Source organism: Mustela nivalis (genome assembly GCF_964662115.1).
Source record: "Mustela nivalis genome assembly, chromosome: 13".
NCBI classification, from domain to species: Eukaryota; Metazoa; Chordata; class Mammalia; order Carnivora; family Mustelidae; genus Mustela; species Mustela nivalis.
In genome coordinates, this window is record NC_139032.1 from 51,499,160 (window position 1) to 51,515,705 (window position 16,546).

A 16,546-nucleotide genomic window follows, 5' to 3' on the forward strand; every position below is an offset into this window, starting at 1 on the left:
CCGCGATGGCTGGAAAGGTGCTGTGGAAAATACTCAGGGGCATAAAACATCCGTCCACTCCTCCCCATCAACCACCAGATAAAGTCCCAGCAAGTTAAAGAGACTCCATGTATCTCAGATCTATCTCCTTCTTCTCTCTTGCCCTGCACACACCTTGCTTCTGGCTCTTTCTGTATCTTTGCGCACTTGTTTCTTCTGCGGGGAGAGCTCCATGCCCTTCTCCTGCCCAGAACACTCCCGTTGAGTCTTTCGTGCTCTGCTCATGGGTCTGTGAAGGTTACACACTGCCTCAGTGGGAGACAGAGTGATTCAGAGAAAGGGACCAGGGCACAGGGAAGGGAAAGTGAGAAAGGATCTCAGTGTCTCTAAAGCTGGTTGCTGAGAGTGTGCTCTGGCAGCTGGCTCTCCCTCAGACAGGGGTGTAGTACGTTTCTGCTCTGAAGGGCAGTGTCAAAGGGGAGCCCAGGAAAAACAGCCGGCTGCTTGCGAAGGGAAATCCCCGGACCAACAGAGAAGAAAAACAAACAAGCAAATGCAAAATACCCCGGCTACTCGGCTGCTCATTCCCCTGTGGGAAAGCTGGACTGTTGACAGTGGAAACCACAGAGGGGGAGGGGCAGAGCTCCTGCAGCCCTCAGGGCACAGGAAGGCTGCCACGTCTCAGGACCACAGTCCTTGAGCCCACCTTGGAGAATCTCCGTGGCAGCCTCTCCCTGACCAGGATCTCCTACTCCAAGCACTTGTTTCACCCTCAAGGCCTTTGCAGCAGGAGGATGCAGCTTCTCTCCAGTGTCCTGTAGGAGGGAGCTTGTGTTCAGAAGGGCAGCTTATGACCAGGGAATCAAGAGCAGGTACGTTGCGCAAGCATCAAGTACTGGGCCTAAACATTTTCTTAAAACTATTTTTCTTAACGTAGTTATGTCTCTTTAATGGGAACTGGGAGAAAGAACTCCAGGGGGAGACTAACACCAGACCCCTTAAATTCTTTTTGGAACAAGGCTTCATATGTAATAACTAACTTGAATGAATGAATGAATGAATGAATGAATGTCAGGCCACAAAAGATGGAGGGAACAAGATGGGGCAATAGTGTTAAAAGCCTCAGTGAGTCAAACGTATTGTGTTCCTAACAGCAGTATCTACCGTGTCCTGCGCTTTTTCTAGGCCCGATGCTGTGCTCGATGCTGTCTGGGTGTTCTTTATTTCATTCAGTCCTTAGAGCAGTCTTAGTGGTATTATCCTCATTTTATAGATGAAGGAACTGAGATTAAGTATCTTAGTCACATTGCTAGTCATGAGGATAGCCAAGGTGGAAACCTGAAAACCCGTCTTCCTAACCAGTTACACTGTATTGCAAGGCTTTGGCTGAAAAGATCTCCCTTTATGCCTGTAAGTACTTTGAGCTGAGTCTGCTTGAGTCAGGGGTGCGTACAGAGCCAGTGCTGACCACGGAACGGGGACGTGGCCGGTGGAACCACTCACGGGAGGTCGACAGTCAGGGCCCTGCTAGCATCCCAAAGTCTGAATTCTTGTAAGGCAGACGGGGCAGCCAGACTACAGAATTTTAAAAAAAGAATTCTCCCAGTTCAAAGTATATATGGGCTCCAACCAGCACACAGGAATTAAAAATGTTCTTTCTGCTTTCTTTCAGGAATGTGGGTGGTAAATAAGCCAAAAGAAATAAAAATAGGAACATGGCAGGCCAAACCTCCCTAAACAGGAAAGAACAATATTTATTTGATTAATTCTGTTCCTAAAGAGCAGCCCACATTACTGATATGGAGGGCGTTCCCCAACGGAGGGTGTGTGTGTGTGTGTGTGTGTAAAAGTGTGCACACGCCTCCACGTACATGTACACATACATATGGATAGATAAACACACAGACCTGCCACCCACAGAGAATATTTATTCATATGATACAAGAATCAAACTGCTCTTCTTTTCCCAAATCCTGCAAGCATTAAAAATAAGTCACTTTATGTAAACATACTCCGTCTCTTGATTTATACTGATTCTCATAAAGGCAGAGCTGCACATTTTTGAAACGCTCTCCTTTAACCACAGGAGATGGGTTATGGACACACGCCATATGCAGAGACAGGCCGCCTTAGCAGGCATCAGGAAAGCAAGCACATGAAACAAAATGCTTCACTGTCACTGCATTTCTCCAGATCTCTTCGCCAAAGCCCTGCAGGGCCCCTTCTGCCACACTGTGCATTTGGACATCCTGACTTATTCCGGGAAGGGAGCTACCATGTTCCCTAGGCCATCCTTCTTGCTGGCCCACTATTAGCTCCTGACCCTGACAGTGCGTGCGTCCAACCTGTTTCCTGGTCAAAGCGATGCTCCCTGTAACCCAGTGAGGCCCAGTGCTGGCCTCTCAGGCCCTCCTCCTTCCCATCTCTGCCAGTTCACGTCCCCCAACAGCCTGGCTTGAGGTCCACACTGCTGTAACGGGGCTGACTCCTTCCCTCCCACACCCTGCATGTGCCAGCACAGCTGGACTGATTTCTGGCAGATGCTCCTTGTGCCCCTGGTTTTGGGATGAGCAGGGAGGCCGAAGGCACCCACTCCCTCAGAGGGTTGCGACAGATTTCAACATGGCCTAGTGGCCAGCCAACAGGTTGCTGCCCTTGGAAGACTGGATGTGGGCAGAGGACAGGGTAAGGCATTCTCCTGTTTGCTTCTGCCACTTGGCCTTTTCATGGCGTGGGGGCAGGAGGGAGGGCTCACTGGCTGCTGAGGCCCTTCCAGTCTAGATTAGGCTGCTACAGGCATAGACTTACTTGTTCTGAGAGAAGTTTGAAGAGAGAAGACAGCTCTTAATGACATTCAAGAAACCCTGAAGGAACACGATTTGTCATGTTGGGTGTGCCCTGAACTTTCAGGGCACGGGTCCCTGGAGGAAGAATTTACCTCCCCCAGGAAAACAAAGAATTCATAGAAGTCATTCAGCCGAGCTGACTTCACCACAGGACAGTGCTTGCCATCACTTAATAAGACCTCTATTGTGCGTCTGATGAAAACACAGGGAGATTTTCTTCCTCAGAGAGTCTGTAATTTAGGAAGTGTCTAGCTTCTTAGCAGTCCCATTCCTTCGGAAGGAACAAAATATTAGGTCAGTGAAAAAAATGGACATGGAACAAACTGAATCTTCATTTTAGCAAAATAAGATTGCTTGCTAGGGGTTAGACTCCTGCTCGTTGAGACACACGCTCAAGCTCCTGAGAGCTTTAAGGGCTGACCATGGCGTCCTGACCACTGCCCCACTTGGTCACTGACACTTATCTCTACTGGGTGGTCACTATGCTTCCCCCCACCCCCCAGAGAAACTGCAGCTTGCGGAGGCTGGTGGCCTGCCCATGGTTAACACCCAGCAGAATGAGAATCTGCCCTGAGATCTGTCATTGGGATCTCATCAGTGGGCCTCAGAATCCCATTTTTCCTTTACATCAGGGAACGGGAAACCACAGAGCACAGGCCAGATCAAGTCCACACCTATTTTGTATGGACCATAAACTAAGGATAGTTTTTACATTTTTAAATAGTTGGGGGAAAAAACAAAAGAAGAAGAACATTCCATGACACAGGAACATCCTAGGAAGCTCGAATTTCAATGTCTATCCATAAAGTTGTACGGGGACACAGTCACGCCCATTCAGGTCTGCATTGTCTCTGGCTATTTTTCCGCTTCAAAGGCAGAGGTGAGCAGTAGTAAGAGGAACCGTTTAAGGCCCACAAGCTAAAATGTTTGGCATCTGGACCTTTCCAGAAACAGTTTGCTGTGCCCTGATCTGCATGCACCCCGAGGACACCCTGACCAGTGTGACTCTACAGCATTAAGGCCCATGGGATTATAAATGGGTTCCCAAGCTACCAAGCTTGTAAAGTTGACCTGGCCATCAACAGTCCCAATGTTTCTCCTGTTGTGGGCGAGCAGTGATGCTACACTGGGAAGAAAACACACGTCATAAACCAGGAACGGACTCTGCACAGGCCTACAGCCTCTGAGATCTGAACCAGCATGGGTTTCAGAGTGGGGGAGGAGACAAACCCCTTTCTTCCCGTAGTCTCCGACTCCCAGTTAACCAACCATGAATACAACATTGATTTTACATAAAGGGAATGTGCTTTAGAGAGCTAAGGCGATGGTTACATGCGAGGGCTCCTTCCTCCCTTGCTCTGCTGATACTTTCGTAGGAAGCTGCAATTTTAGACTTTTTAGCAAGAGAGGTGATTATGTGCTACTGTCGGCACCCTGTGTTTCGCTCTCAAGAGAAGAGGGAAACTGTCTAACGTATTGAAGGTGGGAAGCAGTTCTGCCTCAGTTAAAGAGAAGTAAGAGCAGATACCCTTTTTCTTGGCATATTTTTTGTTCCCTTTCCTGGCCTCAGCTGCACACCCTAAAGACCTGGCTCGCATGTGAAGAGAAAAGAGAAGAGAAGAGAAGGGAAGTGGAGGGAAGAAAAACCATGTCTGCCAAAATGCAAACAGTTCTGGAAATGGATGGTGGTGTGGGTTGCACAACAACAAGAGTTTACTTCGTGCCACTAAACTGGACACTTAAAATAGTTAAGACAGCAAATTTGATTTTTTATGGGTATTGTACCACGATTTAAAATGAAACAAACCCAAACAACAAAAATCCCATAGCTATCAATTTTGGAAAAAAGCATTTCAAAAGCTTCAAGGAAGAAGATGTTTATACATAATTCCATTAGCAAAATGGAAAAAAAAATCCACCGAGAAGGGGCTTTGAAAGATTTTAAGTTTTATTGGGGAAAAAAAATGACGATTAGTGTGTAGTTTTTGTGTGTGCTTGTGTACGTGTGTGTTTTTGTGTGTGCTTGTGTACGTGTGTGTACACGTATGCACGTGTGTGTGCTTTCAAGAACATACTCCTGTCCAACTCATTAAATCCCCTCTGTTGTTGCTGTCAATATTGGAAACAAAAAATGTTTCAAAGAATTCTTCCATCTGGAATAATCTATTCACACAAAATGCCAAGCAGCCTTGAACCAGCAACAGAAACTAAAAGAGTTAACTGTCTGAGACCCTTTTACGACTCTAACATCTTATAGCAGTGACACCAGAGGAGAAAACTACACCCGTGAGTACCTATTGATTTCTCTGTAGTATATGCACAAAGGCTGCTGTCACCGTCAAAAGAAAGGCTGAGTTCCAAATAAAGCAAAAACCACATCAGAAACCTTATATTAAAAAATTGAATTTAGGTAGGCACGGGAGTGCCAACTTTCATGGGACGTCTGCCTCTTTAATCCTGAGGCCATCAAACTAAAACCAACCTATGTGGGATGCGGTCAAATACCTTATTTAACTCCTGTCCATTTGCCAGTGTTTTTCAAAGATTAGTAAGATAAAATCCCTTGAGTGTGCGCTGTGAGCGCTCGGTACCTTCTGCCAATTCCCCAGACCAGGGCTGGTGCGCGGCGGGCTTTCTGAAGGCTCCACTGTTTAGAGTGAACGTATATGATAACAACAGCTGCTTTCCGTTCCCGGGCCTGGCACTGACGGGGTCCACAATCCAACTGGCGATGACACTGGCTGTGTTGGGTGAAGCCAGCGACAAAGGAACAGATGCGCTCTGTGTCCCTTGGTTCCGGGAGCACTACAGTCGCTGCAGACCAGTGATGGCGAGGGGGCACGGGGCAGCCTTGGTTTGAAGCGGACGCCAACTCAACCCAACGACCACTGTCTCATCTGCTTCATCTGAACTGGGTACACCCCCCCTCAACGCACACACGCACGCACGCACACACACACACGCACGAAACACACCCCAATGCTTCATTTCATACGCTTAGAAGTTCTGGGCTTTCAAGATCAGGGAGAACTCTAAAAATAACACCTAAGGTGCAGGCACTGTGAAGTATTGCCAGACTGTAACGGGCCAGACCCTGACCTGCCTACCACGGGCTCTATACAAGGCAGGAGTGCAAAATGATGGCTCTTAGGCAAACTGCACTCCTAGAAGGAACGGCTTGGGCCTGAAGGTTTAAAAAATGAAATGAAATAAAGTGCAAGAACTACTCTCATCAGTTGTCACCATTTAAAATTCTGAAGCATTCACCTAAAATGATGGAGTGCCAATTTCTTTTGATTTGGAGACTCTGGGTCCCAGCTTCCCCACTGAAACCACGAGCTGGAGTCTTGTGGAGGTGGCTCCCAGAGCTTCCTATTTCTTGTTACCTGCTTGCTAATTCATGCCTGCCACCTGCCTGGCCTCTGCAGGCTCTGTGTTTGGGTCATCTATCTTTTTTTTTTTTTAAGACTTTTATTTATTTATTTGACAGACAGAGATCACAACTAGGCAGAGAGGCAGGCAGAGAGAGAGGAAGGGAAGCAGGCTCCCTGCCGAGCAGAGAGCCCGATGAGGGGCTCAATCCCAGGACCCTGAGATCATGACCTGAGCCGAAGGCAGAGGCTTTAACCCACTGAGTCACCCAGGTGCCCCTTGGGTCATCTATCTACAGACGTGACACTTCTTGAGACAGGTGTCATGCCGTTTTAGTCGTCCTAGCACTTAGCACCAGGTCCTCACACATGAGCTCCTTGCACACTATCATGTTTGAGTCACTGAACACAGTATGCCACATGTGCTCAGAGAGCAGACGTGACTTGACTGTGGCCTCGCAGCCAGATGGTATTCTACCAAAGGGACAGAGCTTCAGGAAACTTCCTAACTGCTACCGATCATCAGAAATCATTTGAATTAGTGTGCACCTAAGCAAAAATCTGCCTGAGCAGAGGCTGGGTCTGGGTTTTGGGGTCAGACTTCCTGTGTTCGAATCCTGATTCCACAGGGCTGTGTGATATGGGACAAATTACTTCACCGCCTTGTCTGATTTTCCTCTTCTCTAAATTGGGGATAAAAACAGTATTTATCTCATAGAACTGTGTGCAGAATAAATGAGGTAATACATAAACCCATTTCCCACAGCACCTGGTTCACAGCTTTATTTTAAAAAATTTCAATCTCAAAAAAAAAAAAAAATTTCCCTCTCCTCAGATTACTATATTCTCAGAAGCTCAACATATCAAATTTTAAAAGTGTCTAGTTATTACAGGCCATTTAAAGTTCTTCCTAGGCTGAAAAACTTTAATAAGACACAGACATAAATCTCTACTATAAATCTTTTCCAAAATAATTTACTATTATAAATAAATGAAAAAAAAAAAGGCAGAGGACAATCTATGTCATTCTGGATCTACAATGTGCCAGAACTGGAAGGAAATCAAAACTTTCCTTAATCCAGTGGATTTACAACTTATTTTAGTAGCAGAAACTATATCTTCTAATGTAATCTGATACAAAGGCCACGAATGAAAAACTACAGCAGATCTGGTTGAAGAGGAGGTGAGGGCCCAGCCGTTGGCCCCGGCTTCACCCCTGCATGCTCACAGGACCCTGATTTGGGCTACTCTCCCTCATTCTACCAGTGGGAAAACGAAGACTTGGCATCTCTACACAGAGAAAAGGGCTCATGCTAAGACCCAGATGGACTAGTCGCAGTATCCCTGGAGCCCAGCCATGCGCCTGAAACACAGGGTCCTGGCAGCACTGAGGTATGTGTGATGGGGGCTCTGATAACACGAGAAGGGCCATGCTGAAGGGGTGAGGTCTGGGGGGAATGGGCCTCTCGGGGGTGGTGCTGACTGCTGCCAGCAAAGTAACTCCATTATGGTTTAGACTGGGAACGGGATGTAGGGCTGACCCTGGGGAAAGGCGCGGGGTGGAGGGAGCTAAGCCTGACTGTAAGCAAACCGAAGTAGTGGGGCTAGATTCCATCTACAAGACCAAGATGAGAGGGGCCATTCTTCAGTCTAGGCATCCTGCTGGACTCCAATTCTGCCCAGAAATTGGGGAATGGATGGTATTAGTTCCAAAAGTGTGATGCCTGGACCGCTTGTATCAACGTTACCTGGGAGCTTATTAAAAATGCAGATTCACAAGTCCTATCCCAGAACTACTGAACCAAAAATTCCAGTGGTAGAACTCATGCATTCACCCTCCCTATGCTCTCCAGATGTTCCTGGGTGGGATGAGTCAAGAAGCATCGTACCTCACTGGGGCTCACCAATGGTGTCTCATGAGAGCCAACTGACTTTGGACTTTGAGAGAGCTGGACTTTGCATGGACTCTACCCTTGGAGATCCTGATTTAATAGGCCTGGGATGGGGGGCTGAGGGCTGAGATGCTCTCTGAAGTCTCCCCATGTGCTATGCGGCAGAACCATTCATAACTGATTGCCAGAGGGAAGGGAGAGCTACCCATCTCTATGACATGAATTATTCCTGTTACTATAACCAATGAAAATGCAGATATTCTAATTGGCCCTCAGGGATAAGTCCCTACTTTCCCTTTCAGTTTGTCTTGTTAACCACCCAGGCAGCAGGGAGACAAGTTTTCAGCAAAGACCGATCACTATCAAATCCTTGTTCTTGCGAATACTAAGGTTGTTTTAAAAATATACTGAATCCTTTACCAAGCATCCTTTAAAAATAAAGTTTATTGAGGTATATTTGGTCCTATAAAATGCTTCTAATTAAATGTAGAATTCGATGAACTTCAATAGGGACACGCTCCCAGATAACCACCACGTGAAGATACGGAACATTTCCATTGCCTCGGAGATTCCCTCCTGACCCTCAGTCAATCAATCAACCACCCCCTCCACCCCAGCAACCACCCCATCTGCTCTGACACTGTTGATGAGCTTAGACTGCTCTAGAATTTGATATAAATGGGATCAAACAGTATGGACTTTTTATGTCTGGTTTCTTTTGCTGAGCACAATGTTTTTAAGGTTTCTCACCACCATGAATTAGATCACATGTTATTTCTTCTCTGTTTCAAAGGTAACACACAGGGCTGCGGGTCAGTACTGCAGGAGAAAGGGCGAGTTTCTGGAGTGACGGAGGGCGGATCGCAGAGACAACTGGTCTTCCTCGAGGAGCCTGGCTAAACAGGAGGCAGGGCTGACCACTCTGAGGGTGGTCATGGAAGTGTTCACCGAGGCAGGTGATTTCTGGAGCAATGAGCGCTCTGGGGGAGGCAGCAGACCTGAGCTACCGGATGTGGGAAATGAAAGACGAAAGGGAAATGGGCAGACCAAAGGCAAACATCATCCATTAAAAAATTTGGTCTCTGCATTGATTTAAAAATATACTAGGAAAGTCTTTGGTATTTCTCTCTTTGGGAAATAGAGATTAATTCCTTCTCCTAAGTATGGGCAGGACTGAGTGACTCACTTCTAAGGAACAGAAAATGGTGGAAGGGGTGGCTATTGCTTCTGATACTGGACCTTGACAATATGGGGGCTTCCATCCTGGTTGCTCTCTTTGGGTTCAGGGAGCAGTTAGCAGGGACCCAATGTGGTGATGAGTGGGGGAGGTCTCTGAGGGAGGGACAACGAAGCTGCCAACTTGTAGGCTGAGTAGGACTCGGGAGGACACGGAGGCCGAGGGATCTCCGGCCTGGCATAAGAGGATATGACCCATTCAAGGAACTCTAGGAAGTTCTCTTTGTTGTAGTCTGCATTTCTCTTTCTTCATCCAGACATACCTGTATACCTTTATTTTGATTTCTTGGTCCAGGCACACTCAGAGTCACAATGTAATAGGAATCTGTTAGCACTAACAGTGTGGGACTAATACTGGTTCATACGATGTTCTACTACTACACTATAGCCTAAATGGCTTTGCTGGTAGCGGATATCTCAGAACTTTATGCATAAAATTACTTCTCAGGAAGAGCTCTTCCTAAGACCACACAAGTCCCTATAATAGGGACAGCCCATGCTTTAATGTGGTAGAACAGGTGGATGGCTAGAGAAGATATACTGTTAGATTTTAGTAAATCAAGCCTTCCTGCATCCAAATCCCAATACTCATTTGCTGTCTTTTGGAGCCGAAGAACCTAGTCTTGGGGCACCTGGGTGGGTCAGTGGGTTAAGCCTCTGCCTTTGGCTCAGGTCATGATCTCAGGGTCCTGGGACTGAGCCCTGCATCAGGGTGTCTGCTCAGCAGGGAGCCTGCTTCCCCCTTTCTCTCTGCCTACTTGTGCTCTCTCTGTCAAATAAATAAATAAATGAATAAAATCTTCTAAAAAAAAAAAATCTAGTCTCACCAGGTCGGGAAATTTGAACGAGTCTAGACCACACATAGCAGCCAAAATTTGGCAGTCTTATCTATGGGCATCAAGCCATACTGATTATTCCTATTTTCCTTTAAATGCTCACAGAGATGAATGGAATCCTACTGTGACTAACATTCTGCAGCAGTTTCCATTTCAGCAGACACAGTAGAGTGTAATTATGACTTGGTGCCCCAGAGACCAACAGCACCCCTGAGGTACTGAGCTACTCTCTAATATGGAGAGTCTGACATCGGACCTAGGGAAAAACAATGAACGTATAATTTTGAGTCTTATCTGTTTTTCATCTGTAAACCAGGAGAGGAGAGCCCAGCCAGTAGACACATGTGACTTTTGAGCACTTCGACTATGGCTAGGAAGATTAAGAGACCAGTTTTTCTTTTAATTTAATTTCAATTAGTCTAACTTGAAGCAGCCACAAGTAGTTAGGGGCTACTATACTGGGTGTCGTCGCTCTAAGTAATGGATTGAAGGGTATGATTCCTGAAAATCATGACTTTCCTGAAGGACGGAAGTGTATCTTAGGTGACCGTCACTCCAGTTCTCAGCGCAGTGTCTGTGATACAGGTTTTTAAAAAATGTTTATTGACAGATGCGAGGCAGCCAGAAGAGAACTGAGCTCGTAAGACAGAAGACAGATTATATAAGACTGCATAGTTTGTATTTCCCAAAGGGTATTTCAAAGCTTTAGATACACAAAATGCTCTGCAGAGAAAGGATTCCACGATCAAATAAATCTGCACATTGCATGAATTCCTTGGAGGTTAGGATGCACGTTAAGGTATTAAAGACACCAGAATAGCTTTACTGACTCACTAGTTCCCCTAATTATTTGAGCACATAACTCCCCTTTCATGCAACACCCTCTGACATCCCGTAGATCTAGCAGATTCTGAGGAAAAGGCTTTAGGAGATGTTGCAGTAATGACAGGGTAGGCAGGAAACTTCCAATGAATTCCTTGAAAGCAGGGACCCTGATTTTCAGCACATGTTTAGCATGTAATAAATGTGTACTGAATGGTCTAGAAATGACTCTCTTCTGCTAAAAATCAGAGGCAGTCGGAAACCACTCCCACTCAGCCTAGGTGAAGAGAGAAGGCAGAGTGTGACTTGTAAGCCGAGGCAGACATTCTTAGGCTGCTATGCAGGGCATACCTGCAGAAGTGGACAATCATCTGACATGTAAGCATTACCCAGAAGTATGTAATGGCAAACTAGAACAGAAACCATGAGTTATGAAACATACACAAATATACATATATGTGTATTTTGTAATCTCTACGTAGAACACGGGGCTCCCCAAGATCAAGAGTCACATGCTCTACTGAGCCCCCCAGGAGCCCTTGGAAATATACTAACAGTGTTTGAAGACTGTGCACTTTAAAGGTTAAACCACAACTGGGAGTCCTTTGCAATTAGAGTATCAACCTTCATACAAAGGAATCAATTATCAATCATAAAAAAGAGATATAGGGTGCTATAAAACAGAGCGGGGCATGGGTTCCTGGAGAAAGGAGAGAGAATGGTCCTGAGGGGAAAAAAAAGAAAAAAGATAATACCAGAATCTGACTGAGATCAAGACTGTGTTTGTTGGGGCGCCTGGGTGGCTCAGTGGATTAAGCCGCTGCCTTCGGCTCAGGTCATGATCTCAGGGTCCTGGGATCGGGTCCCGCATCGAGCTCTCTGCTCAGCAGGAAGCTTGCTTCCCTCTCTCTCTCTCTCTCTGGCTGCCTCTCTGTCTACTTGTGATTTCTCTCTGTCAAATAAATAAATCTTAAAAAAAAAAAAAAAAAAAGACTGTGTTTGTTACTTAGGTACTTCCTTAGTTACCTCTGGTTTGGGGCTTTGTCAATACTTTAGCAAGAAGGGATTGGAATTAACTCTAGATCCCCATGATAATTTCAGCTGAAAATTATTTGTAGTGCTTTAGTTTAATAAAGTGTGTATACACCATTCCATGGTCAAGAATAATCCCTTTTCAATGAATCCCTTTGGTTCTCTTTTATTTTTTTTTTTAAGATTTTATTTATTTATTTGACAGAGAGAAAGATCACAAGTAGGCAGAGAGGCAGGCAGAGAGAGGGGGAAGCAGGCTCCCTGCTGAGCAGAGAGCCTGATGTGGGGCTCAATCCCAGAACCCTGAGATCATGACCTGAGCTGAAGGCAGGGGCTTAACCCACTGGGCCACCCAGGCGTCCCCTTTTGGTTCTCTTTTAAAACTCAAAAATCTTTTTAGATCTAATTCAGTAAAGGAATCTGGACAGGAAAAAACTGCAACCAAAACCTTTCATCAAGGTCATGGAACGCTTTGCAGTGAGGTGCCTGTCCCCACAGGGCTAGATATGTTACATGGATAGAATCCACAGACTTCATCATGTGCTTTGGAATCTCTGAGATCTACCCCCTTTGAACAGAATCTTCAAAATAAAAAATGCATATATATAGTAAAGATAACAGCATGTCAATGTCTACAAAGGTGCTTAACTCCTTACTTCAGGAGGGACCACTCCATATTCAAGGACAGCCTAATCGTATAGTCCATGGGTAATGTACTCCACCTTCAACTACAGACACAGAGAGATCCGCACCACCACAGGCAGCGCCACCAGCTTGCTCCTTCGAGCATTTCTGTCACAGCTGCTCTGAGGAGAGGGGAGCAGAGGGCACAGCCACAAAGAGCAGACACCACGCTCAGAGCCATTGGTCCTGGGCACACAGGCCACCGGCCTTTGTTAGTAAGGCCTTTGAAAGCGTAAGATTTGATTTTCCTGATTATTATAAAAGTGATACAGGTTTGTGACAGAAAAGCTGAAAACCCAAATAAGTACGTATATGCAAAAAAAGAAGCGTTATCCATAATTCCACCGAGAGAGAACAGCTCTTGACACTTTCTGCCATACTTCCTTTCTCAAGGACATACTAACAGATAGACATATGGTTAGAGTGATTTTCCAATACATTTCTGAATCTTGTTTTTATTACTCAATATTATGTGCTGACAATTTTCACATGCGCATCATCTCCCACATTTTAGGCCCTGAAATAAACCAGACCACATCTGATCCCGGACCCAACCAAAACCGAAACCCAAAACGAAAACAAAAGAAAACCAGTCCTCATCCCACAAACCGGAAGCAAAAGCTCTCTGGACATCGGGTAAGGATGAAAAACAGAGCTGACGAAGACATGTGGCTGATGTTGCCGCATTCCCAGTAACTCAGCACAAGGCAGTTCATTGAAAATAACCCCACATTTCTTTGCTAGTTTTCAAATGGACACTTTAGAGCATGTCTGCCAAGGTTCTTAAAATGGCCTCTGGTCGGTATTCCCACTCAGCTGTGGGCATCTGGGTTGCCCCGAACAACCAGTTCTAGCTGACGCCACACTGGACACACACACACACACACAACACACACACACCCCCCATGTCGTCTAAACTGACAAAGTCCCAGGAAAGCAGACTCCAGCTGGGGTCTTGCCAGCTGTACCCGTTTGCTGGCATGGTGGGCTTTCACTCACGGAGGCCTCATTAAGCAAGAAGAGGCCACCTTGGGCCAACGGTTGACAAGGCTGGGGACATCCCACATCAGAAATCATAATCTCAGCACTCAAGATGGGGGTATGGCTGATATGGGCCAAAGGTGGGGACATCCCACATCAGAAATCATAATCTCAGCACTCAAGCTGGGGGTATGGCTGATATGGGCTCTTTGACATATGGGAAAACAGGCCCACAGACATTACATGCCTTGCCCAGGGCTGGCTGACCACTGCGGTGACGTAACAGTGGGAACTGCCAGACGCACAGGCTGAAGCCCTTCTCTTCTTCAATGCTTGTGCCCATGTCCAAGCCACTGGGCTGCAAGTCAAGGAAACTGCCTGACAAGAGGTATCCCAGAAGACTTTGCACAGATTATATTTACAAGAAAAAGGCCTTTCAAAAGCCCCCAGTGGCTCTTTTGGGGAGTGGCTCTGACTCCTGGGAGAGGCTCTGCTGCTTTTCACAGCTCTGATCTCATACTGCCTTTACAGGCCAACCTTGGCTACTGCACTCACCCGAGCCACTCTAAGGGGAGTATAGGCATGACCCAATAACCTCTTAGGGGAATAGAAGGTCAGCATATGCGTGGGCCCAGATGGGTTGTGCTAAGAACTTTATGGAACAAGGCTTTCCAACTCTTTGGTCTCCAAAGTATCCTGGTCCTAAGGTACCCACTGTTAGAAGGGTGGTTTTGGAGCTAAAGTCTGAAATCATTAGGTGCATGAACCTCAATCATTAGCCAAGGAGGAGTAGGACCTCTGGTGTGACAGAACGGCAGTAATGGCAGAGAGCGATGGAGAGGAATGTGGTTTAGATGAAGAGAAACTGCCAACCACCCTTGTCTGAAGTAAAGGTAAAGGCAGTATGTTTAACCATGCTAAGAATTCAGCGACGGGTATCATACAACGATGCGGGAGGACCGAGGAGTGAGAACCAACAGGGTTTCTTTTCTTTCCATGAAGCCCTCCCCTGTGAGGAGTTTCATCTCATCTCCCTCTTCCCGTCTTCTCTCTTCCACCCCCCAATCAGCCATGGTGTGTGTGGCGGGGGCCCAGCTGGAGACAGGAAGGGGAAACTCAAAATCTAGAGACCTATCACAAGGATGGAGCGTTGCCCAAAGTTTGCTCCACGGATCATGATCTTGACAAGCTGGTCATTGAGTGACAACCAAAGAAAAAAGATTTCAGGGGACCAAACGTGGTTAAACCAGGTGGGCACCACAAAACCGAACCAATTTCTTGACTTCTCAAAGCCTTTAATCTACGATTACACCCTGTGGGTCTTCAGGGATGATGATATAGCATTTTGTAAACTTAGTTGACCAAGGGAAAGAAGTCTGTTTTCACCAAGCATTACTCAGGACAAACTTTTTTTTTTAAGTATAGTTGACCCACAATCTCACATTGGTCTCAGGTGTACAACATAGTGATTGTCAAGTGTATATGTTATGCTATGCTCACTGGCCATCTACGCCATACAGCGCTATTATAAAATCACTGACTATATTCCCTATGCTGTGCCTTTTATACGCAGGACTTAATCATTCCAGGACTGACATTTGGAGAAATACGCTTCGCCACTACTGATCCTCAAGATTATTCTTCTTTGCTTTATGTTCCCACCTCATTGAGCCAGCCTCCAATCCTAGAGGAGGAGAAGAGATGAAGTGCTAAAAATAGTTAATTCTCACATCTGAGAGTAATTGTCATGTAGCCTCTTGCCCCTCGGAGTGCGGTCTGGGAACCAGGGGCACTGACATCACCTGGGAGCAAACCTGCACGCACAGTCCCATTCCAGGTGTACTGAATTGGAACCTACAGTTTGGCAACATGCCCGGGTGACTCATAGGCACATTAAATTCTGGATGAAGATGGAGGGCGCTTGGTAGTAGGCAGTAACCTCAGTAATTCTGATTTGGCGTGTCTGTGAGGAGGCCCAGGGATGCACATTTTAAAATATCACCTCCAGAAGATTCTGATGCAGCTAGTGTGCGGACCCCTATTAAGAAATGTTGATTTGATCGAAGAGCTTCTACAGCTCAAGGGACCTGCTTATAAGGTAAAAGGGCAGCACTGTAGTAACATTTAGTTTCCCAGAGGCATTTCTGCAAGGCAGGTCCTTAACAATCACCTTCATCGTAAGAAATAAGGAAATGATGTCCTGGAGACAGGAGAAAGCCCTGGACCAAGGTCACCCAGGGGTCAGCAGGTGCATGAGGGCGAGCAAGCTCCCTCCTGCCTTTCCTCCCCACCTCCCCAGCCTCTCCCCTCCTCCCTCATCAGCTCTTTATTCACCAGCAACGGCACTGCTAACATTCCCCTCTGAGTCTGCTTTTGTGCATAGTGAAAGGCCAACAAAATGCTGCTGGTTATTTGTGCTTGCTAATGATAATTCTGATTAGCTCAATTCTGTCAGCTGACTCCCAGGCTGCCAGGGGCCCACAGCAGCCTGCTTATTCAATCAGGGCCTGGCCCATTTTCTAATTACTGGCATCATTTGGGCTCGTTTCCCCCAACTGTGAATTTGCTTGAGTTCAACTCATCTTCAGCTGTTGCATTTACATGAGAAATGGCTCATCTGTCACGTCTGTGTCTGCGCGTCTGTGTCTGTGCGCCAGTCTCCCCCCGAACTGCTGGAGAACAGATGAAATGGGTTCCCAGGCTGCTACTGACCAGCAGGTCCCAGTAGGAGCCATGAGTCGAGCCCTTTGTGGGGACAGACGCCCTGGCCTTCCTCACTGGGTTGGCCAGAGTGACCTCTTCCCAGCTTCTGGATTCCAAATTGTATTCCCACTCTGGGGCCTGAGAGGGTGACCAATTGTCCCAGT

General features: G+C 46.5%; 1 protein-coding gene and 1 long non-coding RNA gene across 3 annotated transcripts in view; one reads left to right on the forward strand and one right to left on the reverse strand.

Annotated features, from left to right (window-relative positions):
• MOB3B (MOB kinase activator 3B) overlaps positions 1 to 16,546 on the reverse strand; it is a 201,353-nt gene that overhangs the window by 13,693 nt on the left and 171,114 nt on the right. The gene's annotated exons all lie outside the window — the stretch shown is intronic.
• Positions 329 to 15,984, forward strand: LOC309846002. Of its 2 annotated transcripts, none has more exons than XR_014301669.1 (3): positions 329 to 851; positions 13,213 to 13,334; positions 15,253 to 15,984. It is a non-coding gene; the product is annotated as an uncharacterized lncRNA (long non-coding RNA). The 2 variants fall into 2 exon arrangements; XR_014301670.1 differs by lacking the exon at positions 329 to 851 and adding an exon at positions 8,892 to 9,044.